Source organism: Callorhinchus milii, unplaced genomic scaffold (assembly GCF_018977255.1).
Source record: "Callorhinchus milii isolate IMCB2004 unplaced genomic scaffold, IMCB_Cmil_1.0 Scaffold12, whole genome shotgun sequence".
NCBI classification, from domain to species: domain Eukaryota; kingdom Metazoa; phylum Chordata; class Chondrichthyes; order Chimaeriformes; family Callorhinchidae; genus Callorhinchus; species Callorhinchus milii.
The window spans coordinates 6,874,363-6,897,524 of NW_024704753.1; the positions used below are offsets into that span (position 1 = coordinate 6,874,363).

General features: G+C 38.1%; 1 protein-coding gene across 4 annotated transcripts in view; it reads left to right on the plus strand.

Annotated features, from left to right (window-relative positions):
• The window catches only part of prickle2b (prickle homolog 2b), a 123,095-nt gene that overhangs the window by 70,517 nt on the left and 29,416 nt on the right, over positions 1–23,162 (plus strand). Inside the window, exon 1 of one of the 4 annotated variants that reach the window (XM_042339481.1) lies at positions 12,981–13,044. The exons of the other annotated variants lie outside the window; for them this stretch is intronic. The gene's annotated coding sequence lies outside the window, so the exon portion shown is untranslated. Of the gene's footprint in view, positions 1–12,980; positions 13,045–23,162 lie in introns of those variants that run through there. 4 annotated transcript variants of the gene reach the window in all.

Below are 23,162 nucleotides of genomic sequence, written 5' to 3' on the forward strand. Positions count from 1 at the left end.
CGCATCAGCAGTGATGGAGAAGTACTAAAATCATGGAAATTTACAGGACAGCAGAAGATCACTCAATCAGCTCAGGGTGTCTGCTGGTACTCTAAAATAGCTGTCTGCTCAATCCCACTCGTCATACTCTTTTGGATTTTTTTTTCTTTTTCAAACGTGTCGATTCCCTTTTAAAAGCTATTATGTTTCCTGCTTCAACACATGTTTTTGGTAGGGCTTTCTTCTATGTTCTAATAATCTTCTTCTAAAGAAAATTCTCCTTACCTCCCCCTTTGTTTTTTTCTGGATAATGATCTTCAATTTATGCTCTCCAACAAATCTCCCTATTTAGTGTGCAAGAACTCCTCACGGTTTTGAGCACCTTTATTAGGTCTCCTCTCAACCTTCTTTGTCAGTAAAACTGTTTTTAGATTTTAGAAGGCTACAAAGAGCTACAAAAAAANTGCTAGCACTTTAAACAGCAGGTGAAACATCAAACAAGTAGAAATAATGGACAACTCCTGTGGTCTCGTTCTTCAAATTAATCTGCCAATCCTTTATTCCCCAGTACAGTACATGTGAACTCACACTATTTATGACTTATGAGCACAAGTCGCCTTCATTTTCCCTTGAATTTCACCCTTTCTTAGTTCCTTCCAAAACATACAGGTCCTCATCCAGGAGGGCAGATGAAGCACATGTTTACCGAACAGCTAACAGAGTGAAGTCTTTGTGGAGTCCTGTAGCTCAGTGGTTAGAGCACTCGCTTTGCAAGCGAGAGACCTGAGTTCAATTCCAGGCAGGGAGAAACCTTGGGCAAGTTTCCTTACTCCACACAGAGCCTAATAATAATCCCTCCAAAACCAAAANCAATAATTAAATTGGTCATTTCAATCTATGACTGTTTGTGGGACATTGCTGTGCGCAATTGGCTGCCGCGTTCGCCCACAAATATACAGTCAACTCACTTTACAGTATATTCTGTGAAGCGCTTTGGGACGTCCTCCCGACGTGAAAAGCGCTATATCAAATGCAAGGATTATTATTATTATTATTATGAAGAGACCAAGGTGATTTAATGCTCGTTCTTCAACTGGCACGGCTAAGATCAACAGAATGGGGAATTGAAACGATGTTCTACCATTCCATGGAACTACTGCATTCACATTAGCTCCAATGCATTGCAGCTTAGTACCTCCTATAGCTTTATTATCTGTTCTCTTCTAATTCAGTGCTATTCTGATACAGTGCTATCCACTGGGCGAAATTTTAGGCAAGTTTCCTTAGTTTCTAATACGCCTCTGTTTACCGAGTAAATTGGAATCCGGTTTTTAGTCTATTGGCGGATCACTTTCCAGGGGTTCAAAAACAATAGTAATAATAATTTTGTCGCCCATTCTACGACTGTTTGTGGGGCACTGCTGTGCACAATTGTCTGCCGGGTTTCGCCCACAAAATATACAGTCAATTCACTTTACAGTATATTCTGTGAAGCGCTTTGAGACGTCTCGAAGACATGATAAGGCACTGTATCAAATTCAAGGATTATTATTAATTAAAAATTACAATAATTCTTTAAATGTAGGAATCGTTACTGTTTTTACAGGTTTAGAGTAAACCTTAACCTTTTTGAATATTGAATTACGTTTTCATGCTTTGAAATTGATTGTCCAAACAAACTTTGTATTACTCATTCATCCATCCTTATTAATTAGGAAGGCAATTAATAATCAATGTTAAAATAAGATGAAATAGAGAAAATTTGAGTGGTTGAACATTTTAAATCTCAGTTGTAGGAGATGTCTAAAAGAGAAGTGAGAAAGGTTGCCCCTAAGAACCGCTTGTGCATCTTCTGTTTGCTACTAGAGTGATGTTTGGAGAGGTTTGTGAGGATGATTCTCATCTATTCATATGATCACAGATGGTCTGCAGGGGTATGGGAGCGGAGGAGGAACATAGATTAATATCATATTCTCTCAAACTAATACTCGTGCAGACTGGTCTCTTAATATTCAAGTTCACACTTTCAATGGAAGCCTAAATAGGGCACACTTGTGGGAAGCAACATTTCTAGTCCCTAAAAAAAACACTGTGGTATATTTTGGAAACTAATTCATACCATAGTAAATGTTCGCTTTAATGAATTTTTTATTTAATTTAATTTTTTCCATCTTTGCTAATGAACAACCATTCATCATGTACGTTTCCAGTTCCAATATTCGTTACTTTTTACATTAACTATCTCAAAACTCATCTGTTATCCTTAGCACATGTGCTTAATTGATCCAGGGATCTGCTTTAAGTGCTTTTTATTTCCTTTACACTTGTCACCTAACCTTGACATCCTCAGCAAATTTTATATTGCAAGAAATACTCTTTCCCCAGTTCATTTGTAAAGCATGTCAACAGCATTGATCCACATGAAAGATAATTTTAGATCTCTGTGTTTTTATTAAATGTACAAAACTGAAATTCTTGCGTCTTTCAGTTACTTTAAGCTGAAAAGTAACTTTTTGACCTTTTATGCGTTTTTTTTAAACACATAGGAAAAAAATGTATGAATTTTGTATAGCATAGTAGCATGACACCATTATTCTCTTACTGCCACACCAGTAACTTTGCTCTGAAATACTGGAATAAAACACTCTGGTTTAAATATTCATATCCTTGAAATGTTATTGCATTGGAACTTGTGCTGGGCAATGAATTGGGCCACATGATGAATATTGTAAGAGTTTCTCAATAGTTTCTCTGCTTCTGGCATGTACCTTGGGTTTCTTCACTGACTTGGTTACCAATATTCCATACATTTCCCCCATACTTCAACAGATAAAAGTGATAGCTTTAGTGGGCACATTTATTATCTTTCATGAAGATGAAAACATGAATAAATTCAATTGCAATTTTCTAGCAGAACAACAGAACTGATGCTGACTCTCAACTTTCGTCCGAGTGAAGTGAATTGTATCAAACACTTCTTATATTTTACTGCAATGAGTGAGTATATAGAAATTTGGTCAATTAATCTTTGCAAATGTGCATTAATTCTCTTCATTCTTCAGTAACTATAGATTTTGCAAGAAGTGTTGTTTGTCTCAGAAATTCCCTTAGTTGATTAGGTAGTGATCTTTCATTTTCAAATACTTGTTATTGAACAAATCAAAACATCACAAAGCTGTACTGAATCTTGAGACTATCTTGGCTGGGCTCCCAAAGAAGTTCTGTTGTAATGTAATGAGTATAATACTTATATGTTTACGGGTCAAATGAATTTCAGGGAGTATAAAGTATAAATGTAGGAAGCATTCAAAAGAGTCATGTGACAAAGAGGCAGTGGGGTAGGCTTGTATTTTTAACTCAAACTACTTTTTTTGGGTGACAGTTACAGGAAAAATTCATGGAAAAAATGGTCAACAGATCATTTTTTAAATTCACAACCTTCAGTAAAAATTTCTGGTCTGCTTTCGAATTAGCTCAATAGCTTGTCAAATGAATAGTGTGCAATCATCTTTATAACAACTCTTCATTGTGTGTAACGAGCGGCAGTACATCCTGTAACAATTAATACCGCCCGTATAGTCGGTTGAAAGTCTTTATTGTCTGACTGGATGTTTTTTGATTGGAGTATCAAAGCAAATAGAACAAAAACAAATGTAGATTATCAACTGCTTATCACAGTATGAAACAGGAAGGTTCTCTTGTATCAGGTTAGGCCGCTGCAGGTCCAGGATATATATTCTGTACAGCAGGTTCTCTAATTTGGTCAGCAAGACAACTTCAAAGCATAACTTTACATTTAAACACACTGTGGAAGGCAGTGCTCTTGAATTTGCAAATTGAGCCAATGCTTCCTTAGATTCATTCATCACTGTGAGCACAGATTGCTGGTGCCTTTTAAAAGATCACATTTTTCTCTCAGTAGACTGTAGTGTTGATCTCCACTGAGCCTACCATCATAGACCACAGTTGTGGGATGCATCCTGACTGGATAACTCATGTTTAAGGTTTTTAAGCCTTTTTTGGAACAGTAGTACTCTTGAGATTTCAGCCTTTTCCCTAAATTGGAATATTCCTAAACTTTTACAAGAGTAATGGGGAATAAAACTTGTCTTGTTTTTCCTGATGTAATTGAACATTATGGCTCTCAAACAGTATATTGATGTAGATTGGGGAGCTTGATTTACGCTTCACTCTCCTGGCCCATTGTTAAAGCATCTGCCGCTTAATTTTTGGACACTGGTTCACTCTTGTTTCACAACATTAAAAATTAATCCCTGAGCCATCCATTGTACAAGCCAAGACCTTTTAAGTTATCTGGGGAAGACAAACCTGGAATGGATTCATAGCTTTTCAGCGCAGTATGAACAGTAATGTTTCAACATTATTTTACCAACACAGTGAAGCAACCCTGACAGATGTTGTGTTGTGCATCTGTGAATAGAAAATCACAATTATCAATCATATGTACTGTCAATTTTGTGTAAAATGCATCTAAATTTGAACCCACTTTTGTGAATACACCTCTTTCTCTCTTTGAAACATTGATTTAACTTTGCATCCCTGGAAGCAAAAACAATGATTGGATAGAATTTTTAAAGATCATTTGTCATTGATATTTTGAAGAAAAAATACTTTTAATCTACTGCTTTCAAATTCTAAAATATATAAACAAAACACAAAATACTGCAGATGCTGAAAATCTGAAACAAAAACAGAAGTCGCTGGGAGCACTCAGCAAGTCAGGCAGCATCTATGGAGAAAGGAAAGTGAGTCAACGTTTCGAACCGACTTCCGACGAAGGGTCGTGCACCCAAAATGTTGATTCACTTTCCTTTCTCCATTAGATGCTGCCTGACCTGCTGAGTGTTTCCAGCGACTTCTGTTTTTGATTCTAAAATATATAAGTCCTGTTGGTAACATTTACAATTGGTTCCAGTGCAGCTGGAGGCGGTGCAAGTACTCAATGGACTATTTTTTATAACATGAATTTCTACTGCTTACGGTTTGAATTTGTTTCCAAACGAAAAATAATTCCATCAATTAGAACATGATCTAATATAATACATAGAATATATAAAGTACATTGTGGAAATAACATTTTGTATAATGCAGCTGCTCCACAAGTTATTCTACATATACCTATGGGGGTGTTGTTGGCAGAGACTACAATGTTTAGACTACAATGATCAATTAACAAATTGTTCATGAGTTAGTTAGTGCAATTTAACCTATAGTGAATTTGTATAAACCTATTATAGTAACTATTGGGTTATATTTTTACAGAGAATGTAGACATGACATTTGAAATCCTTTGAAATCTTTTTGCTTTGTGAAATTGGAGTCAATGTTATTTTGCAGTCCTTGTATTCTCTGATGTTTGAAAAACAACAACAACAAGATTCCATTTATAGAGCGCCTTTCACTTCGGGAGGACGTCCCAAGGCACTGTACAGTTGGGTCAGGACCCGAGCAGGGGGGAAATGGTTAGGGTGAGGGGAGGGAAGGGAGGGAGCGAGGAGGGGGTAGAGAGTCGAGAGGGGAGCCGAAGGCACGGTCAAAGAGGAAGGTCTTGAGACCGGCCTTGAAGGAGGAAAGGGAGGAGGCAAGACGAAGGCACTGGGGGATAGAGTGATTATTTGTAGGTGCAAAGAATAAACCCGTACCATCATTTTGTCTTTGTCATCCAGGCAGACTGAACACTTTTGAGAAGTGTTTAGTCTGAGACATCAGTAGCAATAAGAACTTGAAATAAGTAGGGAAACTTTAAATTGTCATTTTTGTGATTTCAGCAAGCAGGATTTTTGCTGGTATGCATGTTTACTCGTGTCCTTTAAGTAAAATCAGTGATTTTCTGTTCATTCACAATATCCAATAGTAAATTTTAAGGAGGTTTAAGTATTTCTTGTATTACAATGAATAATATATTGGTCCATCAGCCTACCAGGCTTCAGAGTGATAAATTGCACCCTGCTGCCTGCAGTCCTCCACACAAGCTGAGTTCCTAATCTCGGTCATGTGGGAAAGTGCCAGGTGAAAGCCAGGTGCTTTCCTGTGGGAGTTAACACTGGAGGGAAAGTTACATTACCTGCTGATGGTCTGATTTCACAGCAGCATTTCGGCAGCAACCTCAATACGGGTGTTCATTCGTCCTTCAGCTGGGGCTTGTGTACCGTCCAGAGAGACCCAGGGCAGGGAAAGGACAGCTGATAGTGTTTTGCCCACAAAATACACAATTAGTTCACTTTACAGTATATTTTCTGAAGCGTTTTTAGCCGTCTTGAAGATATGATAAGGGGCTATATCAAAAGCAAGAATTATTATATATTATTATTAAGGAGTAATAAAGGAGTAATTAAGGAGCACTCAAAAGAAAAATGCGTGACCTTCAGGAGAAACATTTGCCTATATTTCTTCCCAGAATAATGTTTGAAGAGGGTTGGTTTACAAAAAAAATCTACTACACAAAGCAGTGAATATAAATAGAATAATATGCATACGGTGAATGATATGAATATGCTCACCACTGACACATTAACCTTATGAAACTCTACAACTCGGTTTATAATGAATTCAAGTTGATTCTTAAATCTGATTTTTTTTTAAGGAGCCAAATGCCCCTGAGGCAAACTTTTATTTCTTGAAATGTTTCCAGTTCACATTTGTGAGGTCTCGCTGTGAGGTGCTCAAATCCTTTCCGCTTAATTGACTGCTCCATTTATAACTTGCATGGTTTTATTTTCCCATCATGAAGCTAAAGATTTGAGGAGCTTAAACTTCTGGTTGGTAGTGTTGGTGGAAATAGATTTTGATTTGATTTTTCTCTCCAGATTTTTTTCAGGCAACACATCGGCGATTCATTTCAATTTGTTTTTCTTCCTTTCTTTTCAACAATAATTTTCATACACGGAGGGCATAAAGGAGAGAACAAATTGAAAATCAGTAATCAACCAAGAATGAGTCTCAGTCACGGACACCCTAGGTCTCCTCTGCTGCCTTAGTAAAACACATATAGGATGCAACCCTGCGTGAGGGGCGCTGTATGTTGTTGTTGTATGTTTCAGGTCTGCATGGATGAGTCACTCTCATTACATATATTCATTTTCTACAATCCTTCGCTGCCTTTGATCCCTGACTGCGCGCTGTTTCTAAGAATCCAGCCAAGTTTTGATTCATTTTAGTCTCAATTCTACACCTTTTTTTTCACTGAAAATGTGTTTGCATTGAACTGTGGCACATAATGATGTTTACCGATTTTCTATCAAATCCGGACAAGCCTAAAAATTGGAGGGTGAATTATTAAGGCATACTCTGTGAGTCTGCCTTTGGATTTCCATTGCTGAAAAAACATGCAGGAATCAGCCCCTCTTTCGAAGATGCATTGAAACTGAAATAGTCACAACCAGCCGTTTATTTTACAGCCATTTCCTGCCTAATGATTCATTGCTTAAAACTGAATGGAAATAAGAAGCTGAGCTACATCTGACTTTCTAAGTTCATGTCCTTGGGCTCAATTCTAATCGACGTTCAGTTGTCTTAAATTGCTGTATTTCTTTCTGTTTCAGTGTGATTTGGCATCTCGCTACACTGCATGCCATTTTGAACAAGCCCGTGGACTTGTTCTGTATGACATTTTGTTATACCTGTAAAATTGCTCAGCCGGATATATCCAAAGTCAGCTATAACATTTCTAAGTTTATCTTCGTTTTCAATTAGAATTGACTTCCATGTAGCATGTAGCCATAATACTGTCTCTGCCAGAAATGGACCTTTATTTAATTACCAGAGGTTGTTACAAGGGGAGGTGAAGAAGAATCTACTTTGAATTTGAACCATTTTACAGAGCACAAACATTTAAACTATTAAAATGTATTTTATTTTACAAGCATACTCCTTGCCAAGTGCTCTCAGTACTTTGGAAGAAATAATAATCTTTGCATTTAACACAATCCTTTTGCATCTGGAGGACGTCCCAACATTTTTCACAGGATTACTATAAATTAAATGGCTGTGTATTTTGTAGGCAATTTTGTATTAGTGCACAACATTATCTCACAATGAGCCATGAAAGGAACGACCAATTTTAATTGGGCAGCTTGGAAATTTCTATGCCTGAGGTTGCAAGTAATGCAAAAAAATGTTGTGTATATCTGGGCAAAATATTTGAAATTTTTCTATATGTCGTTTGAACTGATCACTTGGAGGTTATTTTATCCTGTAAGGTATGCATACCATTTAAGAGCATGTTCGCCTTCAAAATAAAACAATCACTTTACAGTAAATCCTGTGGAGCACTTTGCGGGTCCTCCTGACGTGGAAGTCGCCACATCAAATGCAAGGATTATGATTGTTATTTGAGGATTTACTGCTGTTTGAAGTCAAATAAGCGGTTACTGGTTGCAGCATCCTATTAACAAATATGTTTCATTGTTCTGGATGGCAAATGCTGCCAGTGGATACTATTAAATGCTTTTCAGAGACTTAAATTCATTTAACAGCATTGCAGAGTTATTTTGTTAGGCACAAGACCAAGCAAATTAGTTAACAAGCTACATTTGTTTGCACTAGAATGATGACTAATTTTGTACATCTGTGCATACTTTGTTATATGTTATAAATATTAATTTCTATTCAGTATCTTGGATGCAATCAGTTTTAACTCATTACGCACACATGTACAACAATATTGTTTTGTACCTAAAATGCTGATTTTGTATATATTATAACCAACAAGACTAAATATTAACTTCTGTCACAGTCAATATGTTGGGACCAGATTACACTTTTTTTTAATATTCGTGAACATGAATGCAAAAAAAAATGGTAACGCAAACAAAATGGAACAGGGCAGCCAAAGTATAATACAAACTGAGAGAAATCTGCTTACAGTAAGCAGCAGAGCCAAATAAATAACTGAGCGAGTATGCTCAAAGAAGAGAGGAGCTCCAGATTATATTCTTTATTTACAGTGTTTATAGTCAAACTGCACACTTTGCCTGCTAAGTAAAGTGCAGGACTAATTATTTCTAGACTGCAAAGGAAAATGTTTACATTCTTGAAAGTAAGTATTCGCCTATGGATTAAATGTCTGTAAAAATTTGGCCAATGGAAATGTTTAACTTCTAACAGATTTACTTTTATTTTCATAGCATTTTACCACTGATTGATCCCCATAGGCAGAGCAGACTTGGCCGTAGTCTATTGGTCAATACCTCAAATTTGTGTAATGCTTTATAATAATCCTAGCATTTGATATAGCACCTTATCTTGGCATTGAAACATCTCAAAGTGTTTCATAGAATTTACCCTAAAGTGTAGTGACTGTGTATTTGTAGGCAAACGGCAGCCAATTTACGCACAGCCAGTGACCTACAAGCAATCATGAAGTGAATGACTAATTTTATCTGGGTTATTGTAGCTAGGACACTGTGAGCAACTCCCTTCTCTTTTTATATAGTACCATGGGATCTTTAGTATCCACTTGAACAGGCAAGATTGTACAAAGCTTTATAATAATCCTAGCATTTGATATAGCACCTTATTTTGGCATCAAAACATCTCAAAGTGTGCAGCGCTCTCCCCAGCAATTGAGGAGGTTGGAAAAATCCAATGAGAGTAAATAAGGGATACTTTGTGCACTGCAAACCAAAGCTGTAAGTGAAAAGTGTGTCAGCTGGTGGAGTAAGCTCTGAATAGCCTCCTCCTGTTCCTGGGTTCCTATGTTCCTATAATAATAATAATAATCCTTGCATTTGATATAGCGCTTTTCACGTCGGGAGGACGTCCCAAAGCGCTTCACAGAACACACAGTAAAGTGAATTGACTATATATTTGTGGGCAAACGCGGCAGCCAATTGATGTTTTCATTCCAGTGTTATTACCTGACCCAGGCCAGCACTTCCAATACATTTCTGCCTGTTCACCAATGTTCATTTTTTCCATTTTAAAGTGGAATTGAGAGTTGGGATTTATTTAATGCTTTAGCTGTTTTGATACATGAAAAGTTGGGATGATTTATGGCAAGGAGCTTTTAATTTGAAACATTTAAGCTTTCAAAAGCTTTTCGAAACCAAGACTTGTAATATGTAACATGACAGCTGGTGAGTAAGGTTACAAGCCATGCTAAATAAAATAAACTAAATTACGTGATAAAGTAACTTGACAGATATGACTGCATTTTAGACCGCAGTTATAATGGGTGTATTTAATAACAGATTCTCTCTGTCCTTATGAATATTAAAAAAACAGTTATAGAAAAAGCTTCTTTAGTTTAGAAATTGTTTTTATTTTATGCAAAAGGTAACAAATTACCTGAATATGCATATAATCAGGTATACAATTTGAAATTTAGGTTCTGATAATATGATTAAGTCTGCTTTCTGTAATTGAGTATTAATAGGCACAAAACAAAGGTTGCCTTTGGTGACTGTAGCCAAAATTGTGCAAAGAATGTCGCTGACTGTACGTGTATTTTATGTACAACATTAGTTTTATTAAAATTTGAGGTAATGAAAAATTAGCTATATGATAGATTGTAAATAACTACTTTCAAATCCATGTAATTATGACAAATGCATTGAGCGAGTCACTCACACACAGCCATTTCAAATTGAGTTGATGATATTCATAAAAATCATATTTAGTTTAGCGCCTTTCACTTTCAGGGGGACGTTTCAAAGCGCTTCACAGGATATACTGCAGAGTGGAATCACTGAGCCTTTTGTTGACAAACCATGATAAATAAGATCATGAAAACAAACATCTTAAACCACGGTGTTCTTATCATGATCAACAAAGTGCAACCACTGATGGTGTTCACACATGGGAAACTGACCGTGTTTATACTGTGTGAGTACACATCACTCATTAGGTGTGGAGTCCAGCTTCTGCTGTCAGGAGCAAGACTCCAGTGCGGTCGAAACTCCCCCTTTATCCTGCACATTTGGCAGCACTGCTAAGCGTGCAGTATAAACACAGCATCTGTCACAAAATTCTATGTATTTCCTTTGCAAATGGCACTGTGTGTCAGCCTGCAGACATAACTTGCAGGATACGATGGGGCTCTCTGTTGCCTCATTTGTTTCTCTTTTGCTGTCACTGTGGTGCCCTACATTTGGTAGCCCAACTTAAAATATACAAAACTTGCCTGCGGGGGATCATTGAGCTTCAACACCAGGCAAGGTTAGAAATGCAAGTCCGATCCCTCAGAATACAATACATTCCTGTGTAAAGGTCCCGGGTATAGTATTCTTCGATGTTTCATGAGTGTAATTTTTGGAGATACCTGCATGACAGAGAACAAGCATATAGTTTAAAAGTTTAAATTGGCCTCCAGTTTAAATAGATATAAATAAATTTTACTAGATGGTACCAGGAAGCTAGGATTATTCTTCTTGGAGCAGAGAAGGTTAAGAGGAGAGTTAATAGAACTTTTCAAAATTAGGAGGCAATTCAATAGCACAAGGAGAAACTATTTCCACTGGCGGTTGGTTCGGTAACCCGAGGACACTGATTTAAAACAGTTGTTAAATGAACCAGAAGAAAGGTGAGGAGACATTTTTTCACATAGCGAGTTGTTTGGGTCTGGAATGCGTTCCCTGAAAGGGTGGTAGAGGCCGATTCGATAACAACCATTAAGAGAGAAATAGATAATTGTTTGGGGAGGACAAGTTTTCAGGGCTATGGGGAGAGAGCGGGGGAGTGGGATTGATTTGGATAGCTTTTTTCAAAGAGCCAGCACAGACACGATGGACCAAATGGCCTCCTTCTGTGCTGTATAATTGTATGATTCTATGAAATAATTGAATGTGGATCAATTTTCCAGTCGCATTGGATAATTTTTTTACCTTTTGTGCTCCCTCCACCCTCCCGCCAACCTCCAGTTCTTCTCTTAACTGACCAATCTCTGCGTTGTCAGTCCTTTTTCTTTCTAATTATTGTTCTATGACATTTGGACAACTGAGTTCAAGCAAACTACTTGTTAAAGAACATTGCTAGTCAAACACTTCCTACTTGGCTTCCTTCAAAATATGTAGGCTTATCTTGAAAATATAGATTTGACTTACAGCTTCTTTAATGATGTGTGATATGTGTACAGAATGATTCATATGGTGGAAAGAAACCTAATGTTGCATTTTTTTTGCTGTGCTATTCACTTAGACATTTTGTTTGGTACCATTCCATGTCAGAAACTAATGTAAAGAAAAGACTTAACAGCACTATCTGATAAGCTTGCTTGACGTAGCATCTCAGTTATTTATGCTATTACTATATATGTTTTTTTAAAAATGTGTTTTGTACCATTTTTTCTTTAAACTCATAATTGCAGTACAGTACCCCCTGTTTTGAATTATCCATATGATAAACGTGCTGGTTGTTTTAAAGCAGGCAATTTGTAGCAAGTATTGTGAAATATTAAAACAAAAACTCTATGAAAACAAATAAGCAAGGTTTCACAGTAATCCCATTTGAAAAGAAATTGCAAGAAGGATTTCAAAGTTATCTTTCAATTCTGCACGATTGAGGATTAGTTGTTGCTGGGAAAGTACGTTTATAGTGGGTTTATGTTCATTGTTTCCCATTTGGGTGATAATATCAGGATCTCAGAAAAGCTATAAAAAGCTTAATGATGAGATAGCTGCCTGCTGGCTATCAGTGTGCAGTGTGAGCTGCTTTAAAGTCTGGATATTGTTGCCTTTAGCTGCAGGAGAATTTAACAAATGCCTTCGAGTTATTGACTGGTTTTATATAAATTGATTTGCATGTAGATGAATCCAAAAGGCTAGATAGAGAAGCTGCTAATTATACTGATGTAATGGCAGTGACTTGCTGACATCACTGTCCCTATTAGCATGCAGGAGATGTGTACACTGCAACACCAAGCACTTTATCTCAGTGAGCCGGCTGACAGTGGTTCTCAAGGATTCTTCTGTATTTTGTCTTGCTTAATATGTTCTAATTGGAAGTTCATGAAGAGTGAAGGAATATATATTTAGAGTCTGTCAGGGGCACCCAATCAGTACAAAGGCTGGCGCTTCATGTTTCATTTTGATTGCAGCAAAGCAAAAGGTAAGAAACAAAGCACAAACTCTTGATAAGAAGTATCACAATCTGCCACATTCTCTGCTCTGCTCAGAGAGTACAAATGTGTATGTCCTGCTGGTTCTTCTCTGTGTAGCTATTTCTTTCAGTCGACAGATTGTGCAAGCTGTTTGTCTTGAAGCATTTCACAAAAGACTGCTTTTTAATCTATGTAAACAACCTTCGCTGTATGTCTCACAGACTTGCAGCCTGTGAATAGAACAGTTATCACAATGCAGCTTGTTGTTTAAAATAGCTGCTGAGGGGGAGTTAACTGTAAAAACTAACAAAAACTGCAGGAGAGTATGATGCTAATTTGACTGTTGCTTTGGTTGCTGTAGAGGTAAGAATAAAAGATTCAAGAATATTCTGTGTTACCTTGTCAGTGGAATTAAGGTGGCATTAGCATTGCCCTTTAGATCACATGATCTGTAGAATATACATTATCATCCAGTGAACAATAATCAGTCATGTTTTATTATGTCAAAAGCTAAACTATGGTGCTTGTACTGGAATTAGCTTGAAGGTTCAAATGATCTGCATCCTTTCAAAAGGATGAAACCAAGGAGATTCACACTGAACTGTGCGCCCAGCCTTTTGTTGAGCTGTCTTGAGATTTATTGTTTTTTTCAAAATGCTGTTCATTGCCTGAAGTATGGGAAAAAATATCTGTGAATCATTGCAGAGGCAGTAGCAGATCGAAGGCAGAATGTAAATTTAATGCAGTTCAATAGTTTAGAATTAATGGAACTTTACGCAAACAGTAAATCAAATAAAATCTTTTAAACAACTATATGTATATAATATATATATGTATTACATATATGTGTGTGTGTAAAGAAAAATGTGTCTTTTCTCACTAAGGCTGCATCCTTGTTGGGTAGAATGTCCTTTGCCCTTCAGGCTGACCCTGTTTTCCCCAACAATGTGTGGTCAGTGTCAAATGTGATTATGGTGTCAAATGTGGTTGTTAGCCTATCTGACCCCAAGTAACAGGAGATTGCCAAGTGTCACCTGATTTTCGGTTTAGATTGGTCAGTACTGAAGGTACATTGCTGTAGATACATGTTTTTTGTTTAAAGTAAAAGGGAAATGTGTGTGTTTGGGATTGTGGTGGTGGGGGGTGGGGTAGGATGGTGAGAAAATCACCAGTTGAAATGGCACTAAGTGTTTTTTTTCGTTTGTATTTGTGAGCATTGAGGGCTGATGGCAAAATGACACCAACATTTTTCACATCTGTAGTCAAAGCAAAGCAACTATACTCAACATCAACAAGTTTATTGTTGCAATGACTAGTGCTATAACGTATGAACAATAGCTTTGGTTTAAAATGGCCACTTCTATTTGTCCTTTTTGTGTACATATACATGAAATTATGTTTACAGTTTTAGTTACTGTGGCACTTAAATCAGAAGAAGAAAATAAGTTTGTCTATTGTTAGTTTTTTTAAAATTAATAATTTTCCATTATTTGCAAAGAACCCTGCCCATCACCCCATTTGTAGGAGGCCAAGTTTGGAAGGTGAATCCATCACAAAGATATTTTATCCAGGGTGCACAAAGTTAACATACAATAACCTTAAAACCAGTTGGTGTTTACCAGCAGGATGTTTCTTAATCGACTACAAATAAACAGAGCAGAGAACCACTGCAGGACACTCAAATACCATGAAAATCCTATTTACACAGGAAAATGCAGCTCATAGTTTCTTCTGCATAAGGACGGCTCCCACTCATTATGGGTCTGGGTCACTTCTCTCTTGGGAGATTCAAGCCCTCCAACTCATAAATAATAGGTTGTGGAAGACCTGGAAGGGTTTTTATTTCATTAAAAATGTAACTTGAGCAATAACTTCATATGAAACCAAAGTTATCATTAAACCACCATAATTGCATTGTTTTCATACTTTTCTTTTAGTCTGCATTTATTTTTTGGCAAAGTCACCGAAAAGCACTGGGAAACCCATTGCTGGAGATTCTAAGTTCTGGTGCTCAATGCTGTTCAGTCCAACTGTCCGACTCACAAGAGTATGTTATATAAGCTTTTGGGAAGAATGAATTGGGGGACATTTACTGAAGAATTATTCCAGTGCTTGCAAAGAAGTGTATAAGAGAGTATTGGGAATAGATAGGGAATTGGGATTCAGGTGGATGGCTTCTTGGAGGAGCAAACATTGACACAATAAAATTGGTTTCCTTCTGTGTTGTACATTTCTATGGTTCTATGGAAGTGGAGTAATTCCAAAGGAAACTGTCTCATTATGGGGTTCTGATCACATCTAAACCCCTGACAGTACATCTCAAGCAGTTTAACTTCTGAATTTGTGAGAAGAGATTACTTCAATACATTATTATATATTATATATATTATGTTTCTGTAGGTGAGGAGGGGTCACATATCATTGAAATGTCAATGTCAGTCAGTTGCAAAATGGTGACACTCTCATTCAAATATTCAATTGCATCACAGCAGAGTTATCAAAAGTTTACCTCCAGTTGTTTGCTGCTAAATAATATGTATTCCACACAAGGCAGCATTCGATGAAATAGTTCTTGCATTTAACGGAAATTACGTTATAATAGAAAACAATCTACACGCAAAACAGTTTGCAGTATTCAACTAATTCATATGCTTTAATTGTGATTACTTACAGTTTACGTAATATAAAGAGAATACAAGATGAAGAACTTGGGATATCAAACTCCCCTAATTTTTTAAACCTTCTCCCTCTTCCCCTCCAGATCGCCCCCTCTCTAACCATCTTTAAATACTGCTTAAATGCCTACCTCTTAAACTCAATTTGCAGTTGTATCCCCTCCCCCACTCCCTCTTTTTCCTTTGCTTGGCATCCAATCCCATCACCATTATCCTACATTAAGGATGCTGCAGAAATGCTAATTACTGTTAATGTACCATGAATGGCACTGACTGTAGCTCACTCGTGACCATCACTCAGGACAGGAATTAACATGACTACCCATTTGTACGCTCTCCTTCACTTTCCCTTATTTATATGATTGCAACATGAAACTATTTGGAGGATCCTTTCTAATCTAATAATAAAGAATACTTGGCATTTGATATAGTACCTTTCCCACTCTGAGGACATCTTAGGATTTATAGTAAGCTGTACTTACTGTGTATTTGTAGGGAACTAAATTTGTTATGACTCCCAATTCTGCATTGCTTCATGATTTCAACCCTCTTGAGATATCTAGGCCAGATCTCAGTTGCAATTAACCATATATCCTGTTACTTAATAATAATCCTTGCATTTGATATAGCGCTTTTCACGTCGGGAGGACGTCCCAAAGCGCTTCACAGAACACACTGTAAAGTGAATTGACTGTATATTTGTGGGCGAACGCGGCAGCCAATTGCGCACAGCAATGTCCCACAAACAGTCGTAGATTGAAAATGACCAATTTATTATTGTTTTGTGATTTTTGGAGGGATTATTATTAGGCTCTGTGTGGAGTAAGGAAACTTGCCCAAGGTTTCGCCCTCTGCCTGGAATTGAACTCAGGTCTCTCACTTGCAAAGCGAGTGCTCTAACCATTGAGCTACAGGACTCCACTTATTGCTGGTATGAAGAAAGCATTTCATTCACCATGTTGATTCTTAGTTAGACCTTGTGCAACTCTTTGTGACCATATCAATGTAAAGGACCACTGATTTTGTGCAAGTACAGAAGAATTAGGGGAGATCTTATTGAAACATATATGATTCTTAAAGGGCTGGATAAAGTAGACACAGAGGGACTGTTTCCCCTGGAAGGAGAATCTATAACCAGGGGTTATAGTCTTAAAATTAAGGGTCAGCCTTTTAGAACAGAGTTGAGGAAACATTTCTTCACTCAGAGGGTAGTGAATTTATGGAATTCACTACCCCAGAAGGCTGTAGATGCTCAGTCCTTGAACATCTTCAAGGCTGAGACTGATAGATTTTTAAAAAAAACAGAGGGATTAGGGGATATGGGGTAATTAGAGTTAGGTCTGAAGATCAGCCATGATCTTATCGAATGGCAGGCCAGGCTCGAGGGGGCCGAATGGCCTACTCCTGCTCCTAATTCTTATGTTCTTATGTTCTAAGTGGGATTTGATGGTCAAAATAGCATGAACGAGAAGCAGTTACACAGGGGTTAATGTTTATTGAGTGGATAAATTCGTTTCTGTAATAGGTAAGTCAGCATCTTGGGAAACTTACAAAAAATGACACCAACACATGTTCATACAACCTGTATGGTGGGGCAGGAAGATTTTGAAAGTGAAAACATGTTCTGTTTTTGTGTATGTGAAAAGTTCCTTAAATCAGTAATTGCAAGTGTAGGAAGTGTTTGAAATATTTGTATGATGCTACATATACCTGGAGTGGTTCATTTAATTTTTTGTCAAGCAAAATATAAGTACTAATGATGTTACCCAGGCTGCTTAACAGGTGATTTTTTGGGGAGTCAGCTGGGTATCTTGACCCATTCGGAAACCCATCATCATGCTAAAGAGCATCCAAACCAAGCTGAGATTTCCATACATCCCACCTATACATGGAAATCTCAGAGATAGATTGTTGGAATGAAATGAACATTCTCTCCCTGGAGGGATGTATCCTGCTTACCTAATTCCGGAAAGTATTAGGTGCAGGTTGGCAAGAGCCAAGGCTTGGGACCCCAGAGTGTGTGTTGGGTACTGCTGGAGTCCAACCAGCACAAACCGCATTGATTGCCATTGATATCGCTGTCTGGCAACCTTTTCCACTGTTTCTCCAGCTAGGACCACACTACCCGTTAGGGCTTTGTTTGGTTTGCAGGGTTAACAGGAGCTGAGTGGGATGACTCCCTGCTCCCAGTGGCTGGTTGCCAGGCCTTCCAGGTCTTGCCGATAGGTTGGCTGTGCTGTCATCATCAGCAGTGCCCTGGAATACTGCAGACACACCTGGCTCAGGAACCAGACTACTGAGACCGCCCCAGAGGGCTGGCTCGATTCTGACATTTTATTGCCAGGTGTGTCTCCTTGGAGCCGGTTCAGCTCCAAGGAAATCCCGCTTACCTCCCCAAAGAAGGATAGGCGACCTTGGAGGTAAAGGTAGCACTAATGAGTAAGCTACGAGCGTAACAGAAAGTTGCAGTTTCAGATCCTCAGCTGTGCTGAGTTAGCTGATCCATACAAGGCTAGGAGTTCAGGGATTACAACTGGCCTCAAAGCCACTGGGATGGGGAGCAGAAAATCAGCCTGGCAGCTCCCTGCTGATTCCTATCCAATGAGACTGATTGCTTCCCAGTGATGGTACTTGAAAGTGTATGTTTACTGGTATGGAAGGGATCAGTTCAGGTATGATGCCTCCTTTTTTCATTGGTTGAATAGCCAGCTAAGGTTCTCTATCTGGAGTGACGTACATAATGATGGCTCGGGCAAGGTAGCTGTGGAACCATATCCCAGCAAAGAGTTAAGCCTTGGAAGGAAAAATCAATTTAAGAAAAGGCTAGTTGATTTCTTATCACACAAATCATGATTTTTCTCCTGGAGTCTGTCTTATAGTTGTGTTCTGTAATGGGGAGGTTACATTCTAATGAAACCCTGTTGTAAATGCCAGTATTTCATATCCTTTGGAGTTAAATTAGATGAATTGAATTAGTTTAGGCTAAATCCTGATTTTTACCATCTTATTTTTGGATGCTTTATTACGATTTGTGCTGACTTTTGTTTCTGATTTTTTTCACAAATCTGTGTGCGCTGTGAATGAATTTCAAATAATCCCACTATGCATTCTTCAATTTAATTTTATCTGATCAGAATGTTTAGAAACATTTCTGTAGAGAAGGGTTGTGCATTACCATTCCAACATCACTGTGTACAGCTGAAATCTGCTGTGCTGTTTAAATAACATTGAACTCTGGTGTCTTCTTGAGAATATAAACTGCAATGGAGATGATGCTATGTGGTTATTAGTGAATCATATAATAGCTGCCCTAGATTTTATGCTTCTTCTGCAGTTCCCTTGTAAACATTCAGTCATCTTATAAGTAAACCCCTCAGATTGCATTCTTTCCGCCAATGGTCTAAAGGTTTACAAAGGTCAAAATATACTGAAGAAAAGCTCAGGAAGACTTTACAAGATGATAATGGAAGTGATTTAGTCTGCACACTGCAACAAAAAACATGAGAATAATTTTTTTAGTCACAATATAGTTTTTAGTCACAGGTATGAGGAAGGAAACCGAAGTTTACCAAACGGAATAGAATTCTGCATAACATAACTTTGCGTTTAGTGAGATTGAGGTGACATCTATTAACCCCAAAAGTTTAAAATGGGTGCAGAAAGCCGGTCAGCTTGCTCACATCGTCACACTTTAAAGGACCAGCCAGAGCGTTGCATGCTAAATGCTGGCCAATTTTCAGGCCATCAGGTCACTGGTACACACTGGGCATGTGCAGAGGAGTCAGGGCCTCAATGTGGATCACCAGTTTGAATCAGATGAAGAAGACCCTTTGGTCCATCTGATCTCATTCCTCCACAAAACCCATCCTACCGTCTTATCATAACATCAAGCTTCTTTTTAAATGACTCCAGTGTCTTGGCCTCAACTACCTTTCCTGGCAATCTCTTCCTGTCATTAATTATCATCTAAGTAAAGTAAAACCTCCTGTTATCTGTCCTGAAGCAACTCTCCTGAAGTTATCTGCCCTTAGCAACTCTGAAACTATGTCCTTTTGTTCTATTGTTGTGTTACATCTGGAAGTTTTGTTCTGGGTTTACTTTTTCAAGAACTTGACCTGAGATATTTTGAGCTGGGGAGAGGAAAATTCAGCCAGTGTTTGCTGTAAAGCATAGCTTGTTCAGGTGCCAGATAGGAAAGGATTGGGTTTGGCTGTGCCTGCTTTGCCCAAGGCTACGTGTTAATAATGTTCATGTTGGTGAAGTGCTAAAGGTCAACTGGAGCCCATGTCAATGCCTTCAGAAGAAGAGGAGATAAAATTAGAGGGTAAAAAAAGGCAAGCAGTGGAGTATGTTCAAAATGCCGTAATTAAAAGTTTAATTAAATCAAATTGTTCTTGCAAGCATTTGCAAGAGGAAGACACGTTTTTAGACTATAATGTTTAGATTCTTAATATAATGTTCACTCCTTTTATGGAGATATTTGACTACTTGCAGTAAGATGCATAGTTTAGTCGTTTGTGTACACTTTGCTGACTTTCACCAGAATTTGTGCTGTGCCTCGGAGGCAACATTTTTGGTTGGACATGGTGTCCCTCTGCGATGGAATGGGAAAATGAGCCAAGGTTCTGTATCCTGGATAACCTCTAAGGCAAAGGCATGGGAGAGAACATTTTGCCAATCCAAATAAACCTTTTCAGAAGAAGAGGGGAGGAGAAGTAAAAAACAGGATAAAATTGGTTAACTCCATTTGAAATATTTCTGTAGTGGCCCTTATCATGTCAAGATGTTTTAAAGGGTTTCATACAATGGGTCATTGAAGAGCCAACTGTCCCATTGGCAATTTTTTAACATTCTACATTTCACTGCCAGATGGAGGGTGGCCAGTGAACTGAATTGTGCATGTTTATTTTGAATAAATGTGCGAATTCTGCTTTCATTGGCAAGAGAATATTGTACACAGGGTACTGTATATCAGTGCTGTCATCTGGCACCACTCTCAAACTGGAACTATTAATCTACACTCTGCACCTTGTTTCCAATTACAAACAAGTCTCTAGCTAAATAGGCTTTATAGTATATTTTTTATGTGAATTTCAATGAAAAATGCAATCCAACTGAGCATTTCCTTAAAATAAAATAAATTCACAGGTCCAATAAAAATGTCCAATTTCATGCTCAATTGATTAGATTTGAAAGTCTAAATAACACAGCATTTCTCCTTCACACCCAAGTATTTCCGCAATTATTTTCTCCTAAAATGGAAGTGACTGATTTACAGCTTTTATTTTATTTTTAATCAAAGTTGTTGTTGACAGCAGTTATTGCGATACGCTTGTGTTTGATACAGTATTTGTTTAATTCTGAAGTGAGAGGAAAAGTGATTTGATTAGGGAAGGACTTTTGGCAATATTAGTTCATAGAATAATTGGCTTTAAAGTTTGAAAATTCTTTATTTTCTAGAGACTGGCTGCATGATCAGGGGCAGGAGAGGGAAGTTGATTTGGCTGTTCTGTTCTGCATCTTGTCATAGGCTATTTGAAAGTTCCTCTAAGAGTTTATACTTTATTTTAGATGCTGATGTCCTTATGTAATGGATGCAGGAGGATTAAAGCCATCTTTGCTGGATGAGCAATGGTTCAAGTTTAAATCCTTTTACTATTCAATGTGGGAGGTAAGAAAGGATTCTTTCCGAAGGAGTGTTTATTGAAATGCATATTTCAATAGTCCCAGGACTGTTAGCATTTCAATACACATTTTTAAAAAAACTATTAGATGAAAATTTCAAATAAAAAGCTTTCTGCTCTGCTTAGATATTTTTGTCATCAGGTAAGCTGCTGGGATAGTGTTGGACAGAAGACCCAATTCTCACAAGTGGTAGGTTATTGATCTCTGCCTTTGAAGGGGGAGCACAGATAGGAGCAGAACACAAACCAGATACTTGCTTACTCTTGTGTACTGTAGCAACAACAACAAATTACATTTGTAAAGCACCTTTCATGTCAGGAGGATATCCCAAGGCGCTAGACAGTGAGGGATTTGGACCCAAGCAGGGGTTTGGGATCAGGATGGGGGGAGGGTAGGGTAGGAGGGTAACCAAAGGCACGGTCGAAGAGGAAGTTCTTGAGATGTACCTTGAAGGAGGTAAGGGAAGGAGCAAGGCGAAGGGACTGTGGGATAAAGTTCCAAAGGGTGGGGGTGCAGAGAGGCTGAAGGCCCAACTGCCAAAGGTGGGGCAGGCCGGCTGGGGGACATGGAGCAGCCTGCAGGGTAGAGGGAGCGGACAGGATGACATGGCGTTAGCAGGCCACAGAGGTAGGAAGGAGCAAGGCCATGGAAGGCTTTGAAGGCGAGGATGAGGATTCTGAATTCTATCCTCTGGGGGATGGGGAGCCAGTGGAGTCAGGCGAGGGTGGGGGTGATAGGGTCACGGAGCCTGGGTGCAGAAGAGGGCACGAGCTGCAGAGCTCTGAATGATCTGCAGCTTGTGGAGGGAAGAGTTGGGAAGGCTGGCAACAGGGAGTTGGCCTGTCGTTGCTTACTCACTCTCTAATATGGAAAGAAAATAGAACGGTGAGTCACCACGATCTACTGTTTTCTACTTCCTAGCAGTCAACTCAAGAGTGTTTTAAAACATGCTTTTTAAACATTGGGAATGCCCTGGAGGTAAATTGACTGATTACCCTTAAACTAGGAGAAAGGTTCACTGCAAGCTGTTGCAACACAATGGTTACATGTTTTGTAATTTTTATGAAGGCATATATTTCCTGCACAATCAACTGAAAATATATTGGTTTAGGGAAATTTTATAAAACAATTTAACATGTTAATTCGTTTATATCCTCAAGCTCTACATTGGGACTTTGAACTCATAATCCAGGCTGACACGCCAATGCAGTATTTGGAGAATGCTGCATTATCAGAAATGCCACCTTTCAGATGAGACATTAAACCAAGTCTGCCGGTTTGGGTATACGTTGAAGATTCTATTGCTCTGTTCGAAAAGCGTTTGTTTGTTTTCTGGCCAACAATATCCCGGATATAAAAAAAATTGATTGTGTGCTTCATTGCTATTTGTAGTACATTGCTATGCGCAAATTAGCTGGCTTGTTCGCCTACAGATATACATTCTACATTTTACCAAAAAAAAAGCCTTTGTGAAATGCTTTGAGACATTTTGACATGATAAGGCGCTATTATGTCAAATTTAATAATTATTATTATATTAAGTCTCCAGTAACAGGTATATGGCACCAATGTTTTCAATTTTAAGGGTTGTGGAGGCAAATTGTGTCAGCAAATGAAAGATGTCATAGGAAGCTATTCAGTGAAGAAATATATTAAGTGAATGAAACAAGCATCATTAATACATCATTTTTTTTCAGACTGTCCAGATGGATTGCAATGACCTTTTATTGTCCAGTACATTCCAATGTAAAAAGTATGTTTTCAGA